Raw genomic sequence first — 10,000 nt, forward strand, 5'->3', positions numbered from 1 at the left:
TGTATGTATAAAATATATAATATATATCATTTATACATATATTCGTCTGCTTGTATATAAATATACACATATATGTATATATATACATATAACATTTGTATGTATATATATTCATGTTAAATACATAAGTAAATAAATAAATAAACGCGCGCGCGCACACACACACACACACACACACACGCACACACACACACGCACACACACGCACACACACACACACATATATATATATATTGTTATAGTAATCCCTGTGATCACTTATGTTAAGAATGGTACTTCAGTCACAATATCACATTTTCATTTATTTGGCTTTCTTTCTTAACTTATCTGTGAATGCCATTCATAATTTGTAAAGACTTCATATATTAGACACTTTATCAAAATTCCTTTTGGATACAAAGTTAATTAACTTAATAATAATAGGAGCAATTAGAAAAAACACATATTTACGTGTAGAAAAATAGAAGAAAAGAACGAAACAATCCGACGATTTACACAAAATAACACCTTTACACATGGCTACGATGTACACAATATTAAACTTATAAATGTAAGATAACCCTGACCATAGACACAGCATCCAAACCTTATGAAATAAACCAATAACCGGCTTTACCCAAAACACATCCGTCCCTATCGCCCATCAATAGCAATCCTGTTGTGAACCGAGACCATCAATTTACTCGTCAGGAATGAATAATTCCTTTGGGAAAATCTAAATACTGAAGAATTATATATATATTTTTTCTTTGCGTAATATTAAAGAATTATATGCTAAATAAAGGAATATAACCCCCAACCAGAAGAAAAAAAACACTCGTTTTAATAATATCGGAACGTTTTCGCAGACTGCTATAACAAGCCTTTCATATATCACAATAACCATTTAAATTCAATCTACATTATATATTCAACACATAATTTACTCAATTATTTTTTTCAATTATCTCTGGTTACAGTCATTACTGTCTATGTGACTAGTAGCTTTAGAGAAACAGATCTATATTTTACTTATATGCGAATAGCCATAATTCTTAATAATTACGATAGTTACTGACAACCCATGAATTCCACCCATTACTAGAGTACTAACATAACTACAAACGACATATATATATATATATATATATATATATATATATATATGCGTATATACATATATGTGTATACATGCACATATTTATAAATATGTGTATATATAATTATATATATATATGTATATATGTATATGTATATGTATGTGTATATGTATGTGTATATGTATGTGTATGTGTATATGTATATGTATATGTATATGTATGTGTATATGTATATGTACATGTGTATATATATACATATATATATATATATATATATGTGTGTATGTGTGCATGTGTGTATGTGTGTGTTTATATGTATTTGTGTGCGCGCGCGCGCGCGCGCGCGTGTGTGTGTGTGTGTGTGTGTGTGCGTGTGTGTGTGTAAACAAACACATAATTATATACCTACATAAATAAATGAATATATATACACATATAAATATATATGTATATATGTACTCACACACAATTATATTTTTCTTTTTTTCTTTTAAGGACAAAACCCTCAACAAGAAACGAGTTGCAGATTTTGCCAAATGCATTCAAAACTCACGGGCCTGTGTTAAACCTCAGCAAGCAGCATGATGGCCAGAGCGTTGCAAAAAAAGCGCTCACCAAAAGTAATTAAAACTGCGCCAGACCGAGCGAGCCTGAGCCGCAAACCGCCCACGGGGAGCGCAGCCGCCCACGGATTTTCCACGCTGCGATTCGACGGGGCTTGGAGATAATCTTAGGTTTTTGCACGAAATGCAAACTGCTCAGAAGCTGACGATTGTTGACCAGAGAACTTTAGTCAAGATGAATAGGACTAAATCCTTTATTATTTATTTTGCTTTTCAAACGTGGCAAATAATCAGTGGTGCGATTGAGAAACACTAAAGAGTTGCTGAAAAACCTAATCATTCAGAGAAATGGTTTGGGCTGCATTTTCCATTGAAGATCACGACAAAAATGTCTATTATAAAAAAAAAAAAAAAAAAAAAAGTGCGAGATGTTGAGGTCCTTACATTGTTCCGAGAGGAGTTGTTATCACTCAATCCGTCTTTCGAGAGCAAGCTACTTGACAAGACGGGCAAGTTCTCGCACCTCACGTCTGTCTTGAGGTTCGCTCGCTGACCACTGTGAGGAACCGGCGATCAACCTGAAGAACGTCTGTGGCGCCCCAGTTCCCACCTCTTACTCAGACTTCCACCTGTGAAGACATCTGGAGGCCACAGAGTATGCAGACCTATGACCACAATAATTATGGCGTAAGCTATAACATAAAGGAGGAAATAAGGACCTTACCAAGGTCAATATATATATATATATGTATATATATATATATATATATATATATATATGTATATATATGTACACACACACACACACACACACACACACATATATATATATATATATATATATATATATATATATTTATGTATGTACATATATATATATATATATATATATATATATATATATATATGTGTGTGTGTATATGTATATGTATATGTATGTGTATGCGTATGTGTATGTGTATGTGTATGCGTATATAGATAGATAGATAGATAGATAGATAGATAGATAGAAAGATATATATATATATATGTGTGTGTGTGTGTGTGTGTGTGTGTGTGTGTGTGTGTGTGTGTGTGTATGTGTGTGTATGTGTGTGTGTGTGTGTGTGTGTGTGTGTGTGTGTGTGTGTGTGTGTGTGTGTGTGTGTGTGTGTGTGTGTGTGTGTGTGTGTGTGTGTGTGTGTGTGTGTGCGTGTGTGTGTGTGTGTGTGTGTATGCGCGTGTGTGTGTAAATAAATTAATAAATAAATAAATACACATATACACATATATTAATGTTAATGTTTAAGATATTTTGCTATCATGGTTGTGTGATCTGAATGAGATATGGCTACAATAAGAATTTTCCAGAGGATATGTTAAGCGAAACTCTACAAAACCACTATATGTTTATATCGCTGTCATTGTTGTTGTTGCTTCAGGTGAAAAACATTCTGTTTGATCTTTCAACGTTCCGGGAAGTTAGGAGAAATGCCTCTTGTCCATTTGGCCACGTGCACAGTGACTAGGCGGCCCTTTTGTGCCTTCTACCTTGGTCTAACAAAACACATCTTCAAAAATGTACACTATAGTTGCCATAGATTTCATGGTAAACACATTTCCAGCAACTACTAAACTAGCATCTCGTTATTTACATATTCTTTGTAAATTCACTTTCCAAAATGTTTTTTTTTTTTTTTATCCTGCTTAGCCGTATGTGCTTACAACTCTTATCCTTTATAAGTAGATTGACTCACAACTTTCTGGCCAAGGCGAGACGCGAGCCACATGTTCCTCGGTCAGCTGATAAGCACTATGCATTTTCTCAAGCCATCTCACGATAAGGTATCTGCTCAGAATCTCCCCGACCGCCGGCGCATCCCTGGTTTCTTGGGAGATGTGTGAGAAGCAAAGAGATTGTTGATCTTCCATTTCTCCGGGCGGTTTTACTCTTGACAAGCTGGATTGCTTTTAAGAGCCAGACGACAGGGTGCAGCAGAGCGGACATAACATAATAATGAAGGTAATGATAACGAATGATAACAACAAATAAGCACCTCTGGAACAAGCAAGCAGAATCCGTCCTTAATGTGAGGAGAGACAGGATCAAGCCAGTAAGCCAAGCGGACTACCTTCAGGGCAAATTAGATATATGAAGACCAGATTTGATAAGCATAATTAAAGAAGAATGCATACATATAATATACAGATAAAAAAAAAGAAAAAAATAGCAGAGTCATCCAAATCAGACAAACAAACAGGATCACCTCGCTTGAAAAAAGCAGGCAAAGTCACTTCAATCAAGCAGCAGGCCATATCTGTTCTGGTTGGCACACACACACAGGCCTCTGTACCTCATAAATATCATATTGGCTCCCTCTCAAAATCTGGTTCTGCATTGTTCATCTCACCCTTTTCCAGTTTTCTCTTTCACTTCTCTTTCTTCTCTACTCTCTCCCTCCGTTCTCATTTTCAAAATCTTTATCATCGCTGTATACAATTCTCTGCTTCTTCCTCATCATCACCATCACCACCATCATCATTATCATACCCATCATCACCATCATAATCCCCATCAACATCATCATCACCATCATCATCATAACAACTTTCATTACCTACAATTATTACTATAACTATCATTCTTGTTTTTAGTTTTTGTTGCTGTTATTATTACTATCATCATCCTCATCATTACCATCACCGACTTCATCTCCATTATTATCGTTTTCATCATTATCATCATCTTCAATATCATCATTATACTACTATTATTTTGTACGAGTATAACGTGGTTTTCTGCATCAAGAAATATTCCATCTAAACGCGTCCTAAATCAATAAAAGCTAACCAACCCTTATCATTATCACAGTAATTATCTTTATCATCACAGTTATCGATACTTCATTACATGCCATCGGTATGATGTATCACATATACTGCACAATAACCGCTATTACCATCATCATCATCATTACCAATGTTAGAATTAGCGCTGCTCTCAATATTCAGGTTATAATGATCATGATAATGGTAATAATGATGGCATTTCTTATTGTCATATTTAGTGTCATTGCTTTTGTTAATGTTTCTTCTTAAGATCATAGATATATAAAATAGTATTAGTGTTATACCAATAATTGTTCTACCAGCATCTGTTTTCCAATTATTACCGAGATCACCATCATTGTCAACATTACTGATAATATTATCCTCATTATATATATTGCTACCATACTCAGCATACTCATTAGCATTCCTCACCGATATTGCTACTACCGCTTTTATAATTATGATCAATACTTTATCATTATAATCGTCATCATTATAATTATGATGGTTATGAAAACATTCATCAAAGTCATTATTATTATCACTGCCATTTTTAAAAACCAAAATATTTTAATACTTTCTCGCTGATATTGGCTTGATTATCAAAATTATCACTAACATCGATATCAACATTTCTGCCAATTCTACTAACACTTACATAAGAACGAATGTAAATGCACTGAATTATTATTACGATTATCATCCACATTATCTTTCACATCAATCTGATTTCCACTGCCATTAGTGAGATTAATGAAATAACGATAAACTCAACAGATGTTTCTCCCTATTATCAAAATTAAAAACGAATCATTTTTAACAAGGCAGAAACCATATCATCATTGATTATTGTCAAACTTTTTTTTCGCGGGGAAAGTATTTAATAATGTGCGGCAACTATATTAAGAATTATTCAGTGGCGAAGAAATAAAGTGAAATTTAATTGCAATCAGACAGCCCAGAGTTTGCGAAATGACTGGTTTCTCGTTTTCTATTTTGCTACAGTGACTAGCACAACACGACAATAAAAACAGTAAGAAAATCGTTGACGGAAGCGATGGCGACGGCCTCTGGAAATGGGAGAAACACTTGGGAATAAGAAGGACGAAACTGTTTTAAGGGAAATAAGTAGCTGGTTAAGAAATAATAAGCATTGAGAGCGATAAAACTGTTTTCAGGAAAATAAGCAACTGGTTCAATTATTTGAATACACACACACACACACACACACACACACACACACACACACACATATATATATATATATATATATATATTTGACGTTCGTAATGGTAAAATGAATGCCTCTGTCACGTCATGACTCTGTATCCTTAGTCTTTGCATTTTGCCCTAGCCGGTAATGCAATCACAAATCACGTAGAGCCTCTACGGTCGAGATCCCGTATGGGTAATGAAGGAGGTTTGACCCTAACGCCTTGGCACTTGAAATTCCGCTCGGACAGGAAGATCCAAAGATTGACCTCAACTTAGCCGCTGTGTCAGTGGTGACCCTTGGGTGAAACCGCAATGAAGTGATCACCCTTCGGTACAAGACTCGGGTGTTAAAGTTCGGCCATTTAGGAGGACTTGGGAGGGGGGGAAGTGGGAAGAGGGTTAGTATGGCAAAGACCGAGATGACAAATAAATGCAAATTACAAATTGGGTTATAAAAACGTAATTTACCACTGGACCTACATGTGCAATCGTAACATAGGATAGATAACTTTTTAACACAGGATATATATCCTTTTAAAAATCGGAAAAAAAAGAAAGGAATATCCGATTCTTGATACTAAAGACCTCGGCAAAGTCAACCAACTCTTTTTCTCACTCGCAAAAGGATACCATCTAGGTCACACAGTCGCCTGACCCTTGAAATAGATATAGATTACATTATAAGAGTTCCCTTCTATCAACCCCACTGGAAATCCTATAATTAAAACTGCTATGCTTTCATTCACAACACAGAGACTGACCCCTTTTATAGAGGAGTTATAGAAGGCTTACTATAGCAAACTGGTGATGAAAAGCTATGAGATGTCGTGAAGTCTGATAGCATGGGTCGTGGATCGTAGCAGACTGTAAGAGGGAAGACGAAAGTTGTGGAATAGACCCTTCCAAGCTGCTCTGAACACATGCAAAGCACTATACGCAACTGGGCTTTGCCTACACGTGCATATATATTCAATACATATGTAAAAATAGAGCCATTCGCAAGGGGAGGGAGAATCCCGTGAAATCAACGTCGAGCTCATCATAGAAGAATAGCTCTGCGATTCCAATTAGTACTGCTATTATAACTGAGCACCTTGCAACATTATCTCATGCGTTTAACATTAGCTACCAGGATTTCATCATCATGACTGTCTGTCTGTTCCACTAGACACAAACACTGGCTGCTCATCAGAGTTCTCACTGTGGGAATCTTTTTTTTTAGTTTTTTTTTTTTCAGCTTGAGCAATGGGAATTACGGTCAAATTAATTCCATTGCCATTATTGCTATCGTTATTATCTGCAGAAGCCTCTTCGGGAAAGCAATAACATGCCTTTGAATTATCACTGTTATGTTGGTAATAATAAAAACAGAGAGAGAGAGAGGGAGAGGGGGGAGAGACAGAGAGAGAGAGAGAAAGAGATGCAAAACCTGACAGACAAATCCAGAAGAGAGAAAGAGAAAGAGGAAGACAATCAGTCACGTTGCCGCTCAACCCGAGGCGTTTCGATCTCCACACCTTTGATGCATTACGTCAAAAGATTTTCTTCGGATCCTGTGGCTATACCCTCTGCCAGTTACCCCTTCCCCCCTCCCCCCCCCCCCCCGTCCCCGTCTCCCCGCACATGGTATCGCTTGGTATCCTCCGTTCAGTGACTGGGTATTGGATCGACCCTTGGAATTTACCGAGACCCAACAAGGTGCATCGTGGCTGGTACATGAAAACCAGTTTGTGGTTGGACGGGTGTACTTCACAAACGTGCACTTCCCCCTTCATGGAAAAATGACTGGCCACGTTAATAATATGTCTAAGAAGGTTAATTGTGCATGGCCATAATATTAATGCAGTCCGATGTTTCGACATACTAGGCATATATACAGTTTAATCGAATTTCGAGAAAATATTCTCCATATACATATACAAGCATGTCTCTCTTTTTCTCTCTGTCTCTGTTTTTCCCTATCTCTGTCAGTCTGTCTGTCTGTTTGCCTGCCTGTCTCTCTCACTCACTCACTCACTCACTTTCTTTATTTCTCTCTTTTCTCTCTCTCTCTCTCTCTCTCTCTCTCTCTCTCTCTCTCTCTCTCTCTCTCTCTCTCTCTCTCTCTCTCTCTCTCTCTCTCCCTCTCTGTGTGTACGTATGGATGGATGGATGGATGGGAGATAGATAGATCGATAGATAGATGGATGGATGATTTGATGGTTGGATGCACGCATGCATACACACACACACACACACACACACACACACACACACACACACACACACACACACACACACACACACATATACATACATATATATATATATATATATATATATATATATATATATATATATATATATATTGCACATGCATCTTATCTATGTATATCGCAAACCGCTCACGCAACTTTTAAAACCTGTAACAACAGATGTGAGAGACAACATCATTAGCTGAGCAAAGTGGAGCGGTGGAGGTGGAGGGGGTAGAGAAGGGGGGAGGGGGAGAGTAGTGGGTTTGACTGCTTGATTGCACTGTCTTTACTGTTGCAGGACACGTTCCCTGGGTTGCATGGCTGTCATTTTAAACTCCGCAAGCCCATATAGGTGTGCATCCCTCTTACGTTTGGTCGTGTGTTTGTTTTGTCTGTGAGCGTGCTCGGCTGATACATCTCTCTGTTCGTTTCTCACTATTTTTGTTTTGTCTCTTCCCTCCCATCCCTTTTTCTCCTTCTCCCTGTCCACGTGCGTAATGCATCTTTAATATCAGCCCTCGTACCCCATCACCGGGACACGCAAGAGGCCAAGTTGCGACTTATATAACGGGTCATTGGGATCAAGGATGGGAAAAAATCTTCTAAAGGAATCCTTCGCTCCGACTTGGAAGGGATGGAACAGAAGGGGAGGATCGTAGAGTAAGAGAGAGAGAGAGAGAGAGAGAGAGAGAGAGAGAGAGAGAGAGAGAGAGAGAGAGAGAGAGAGAGAGAGAGAGAAAGCAAGCACGAGAAGGAGCATTGCTAACCCCCCAAAAAACAACAGCAGTCACATAAATCACAGAGCACCAAGGAAGCCACAACCCAATAAACCCCCCCCCCCCCCCCCAATAATCCACAAACAGACAGCACAACACCGACGAAAATCATAGCGCCAATCAGAACAACAATAACAGTCAAAACAGTGACACTCTTTGTACTGATGGTGCTAATAATAGTGACGCGTCGCCATAACAGTGGCCATAAAACCTGATTTACGACCTTCCAGCCTTCGGGATAATGCGAGATCTGAAATGCGCCTTACGAACGCTCGCCGCCATGAAGTGAGGGAGCGGAAACGCGGCGTTCGGCGGAGCTAATAATGTCATGCAGGTGCAACCCCGGCTTGCCGCGAGAATTTAGATGGCATTTCGGGAGGCCGAGTCACTGCTCTCTCGCTCTCTATTTTGTTCTCTGGCTCTATTTTGTTATGGTGCTCTCTCTCCCCTGCATTTCCTGTTTTCTTTTCTTTTTCTCTCGTTTTTTTTTCGCACTTAATTCTCCCTTTGCTTTCTCTCATCCTCTGTCTGCAATGGATTTTCCTCCTATTCTGTCTCCTCTTAATCTACTTTTACCACCGCTTTTCTTTTTGTTCCATATTTCCTTCGTCCCTCCATTCATTCCAACTTAGCCAAATTCTTCCTCATCTCAGCCGTTGCATCAAATATCACACCATTGCCAAATAAACGCACAAATACCGACTCTCTCTATCCTAGCTCACATTAAACAAAATAAAATTCCAAAAAAAAAAAAATCTCACCAATGCTAAAAATCCCTATCTGTATTTTTTTTTTTTTTTTTCCCAATTGGGGGTCATGACCTCCAGCGATGCCTCACCTTTGAGAGCGAGGTCACTCCGGACAGGGTGGGGTGTGGTTTGGGGATGCTTGCCGCAATTCCACTTAGGTTAATGGCCACAGATTCTCTCACCCAATGAAACACATTCTCTACGGAATTGCTGGAATCCTAGATTGATAGCGAAAGCGAGCCCGAAGTTCTATATTTTTTTTCTAACATAGTAGGTTTTATGCCCAATTCTTTTAACACAGTGATACCCCCCTTTTTTAACAATGAGTTCTATTTCACTATCTCTAATTCTTTTAACAGGTTGATTTCTATCCCGCTTTTAGCTCTGGCATTTTTCATACAGTGAAAACTATCCTTTCTTTCAACTTTTTTTAACACCATGACTTATCCTTGTAATTTTATTTAACCTAAGGAGTTCTAATATCTTCTTTTCTTTAAGATATGTAATCTGGTCGTTTTGTAAGATACATCCCTGGCGGCAACCCTGTATAAAATATCTCAAAGTATCAGT

The sequence above is a fragment of the Penaeus chinensis genome, chromosome 15, assembly GCF_019202785.1.
Source record: "Penaeus chinensis breed Huanghai No. 1 chromosome 15, ASM1920278v2, whole genome shotgun sequence".
NCBI lineage: Eukaryota > Metazoa > Arthropoda > Malacostraca > Decapoda > Penaeidae > Penaeus > Penaeus chinensis.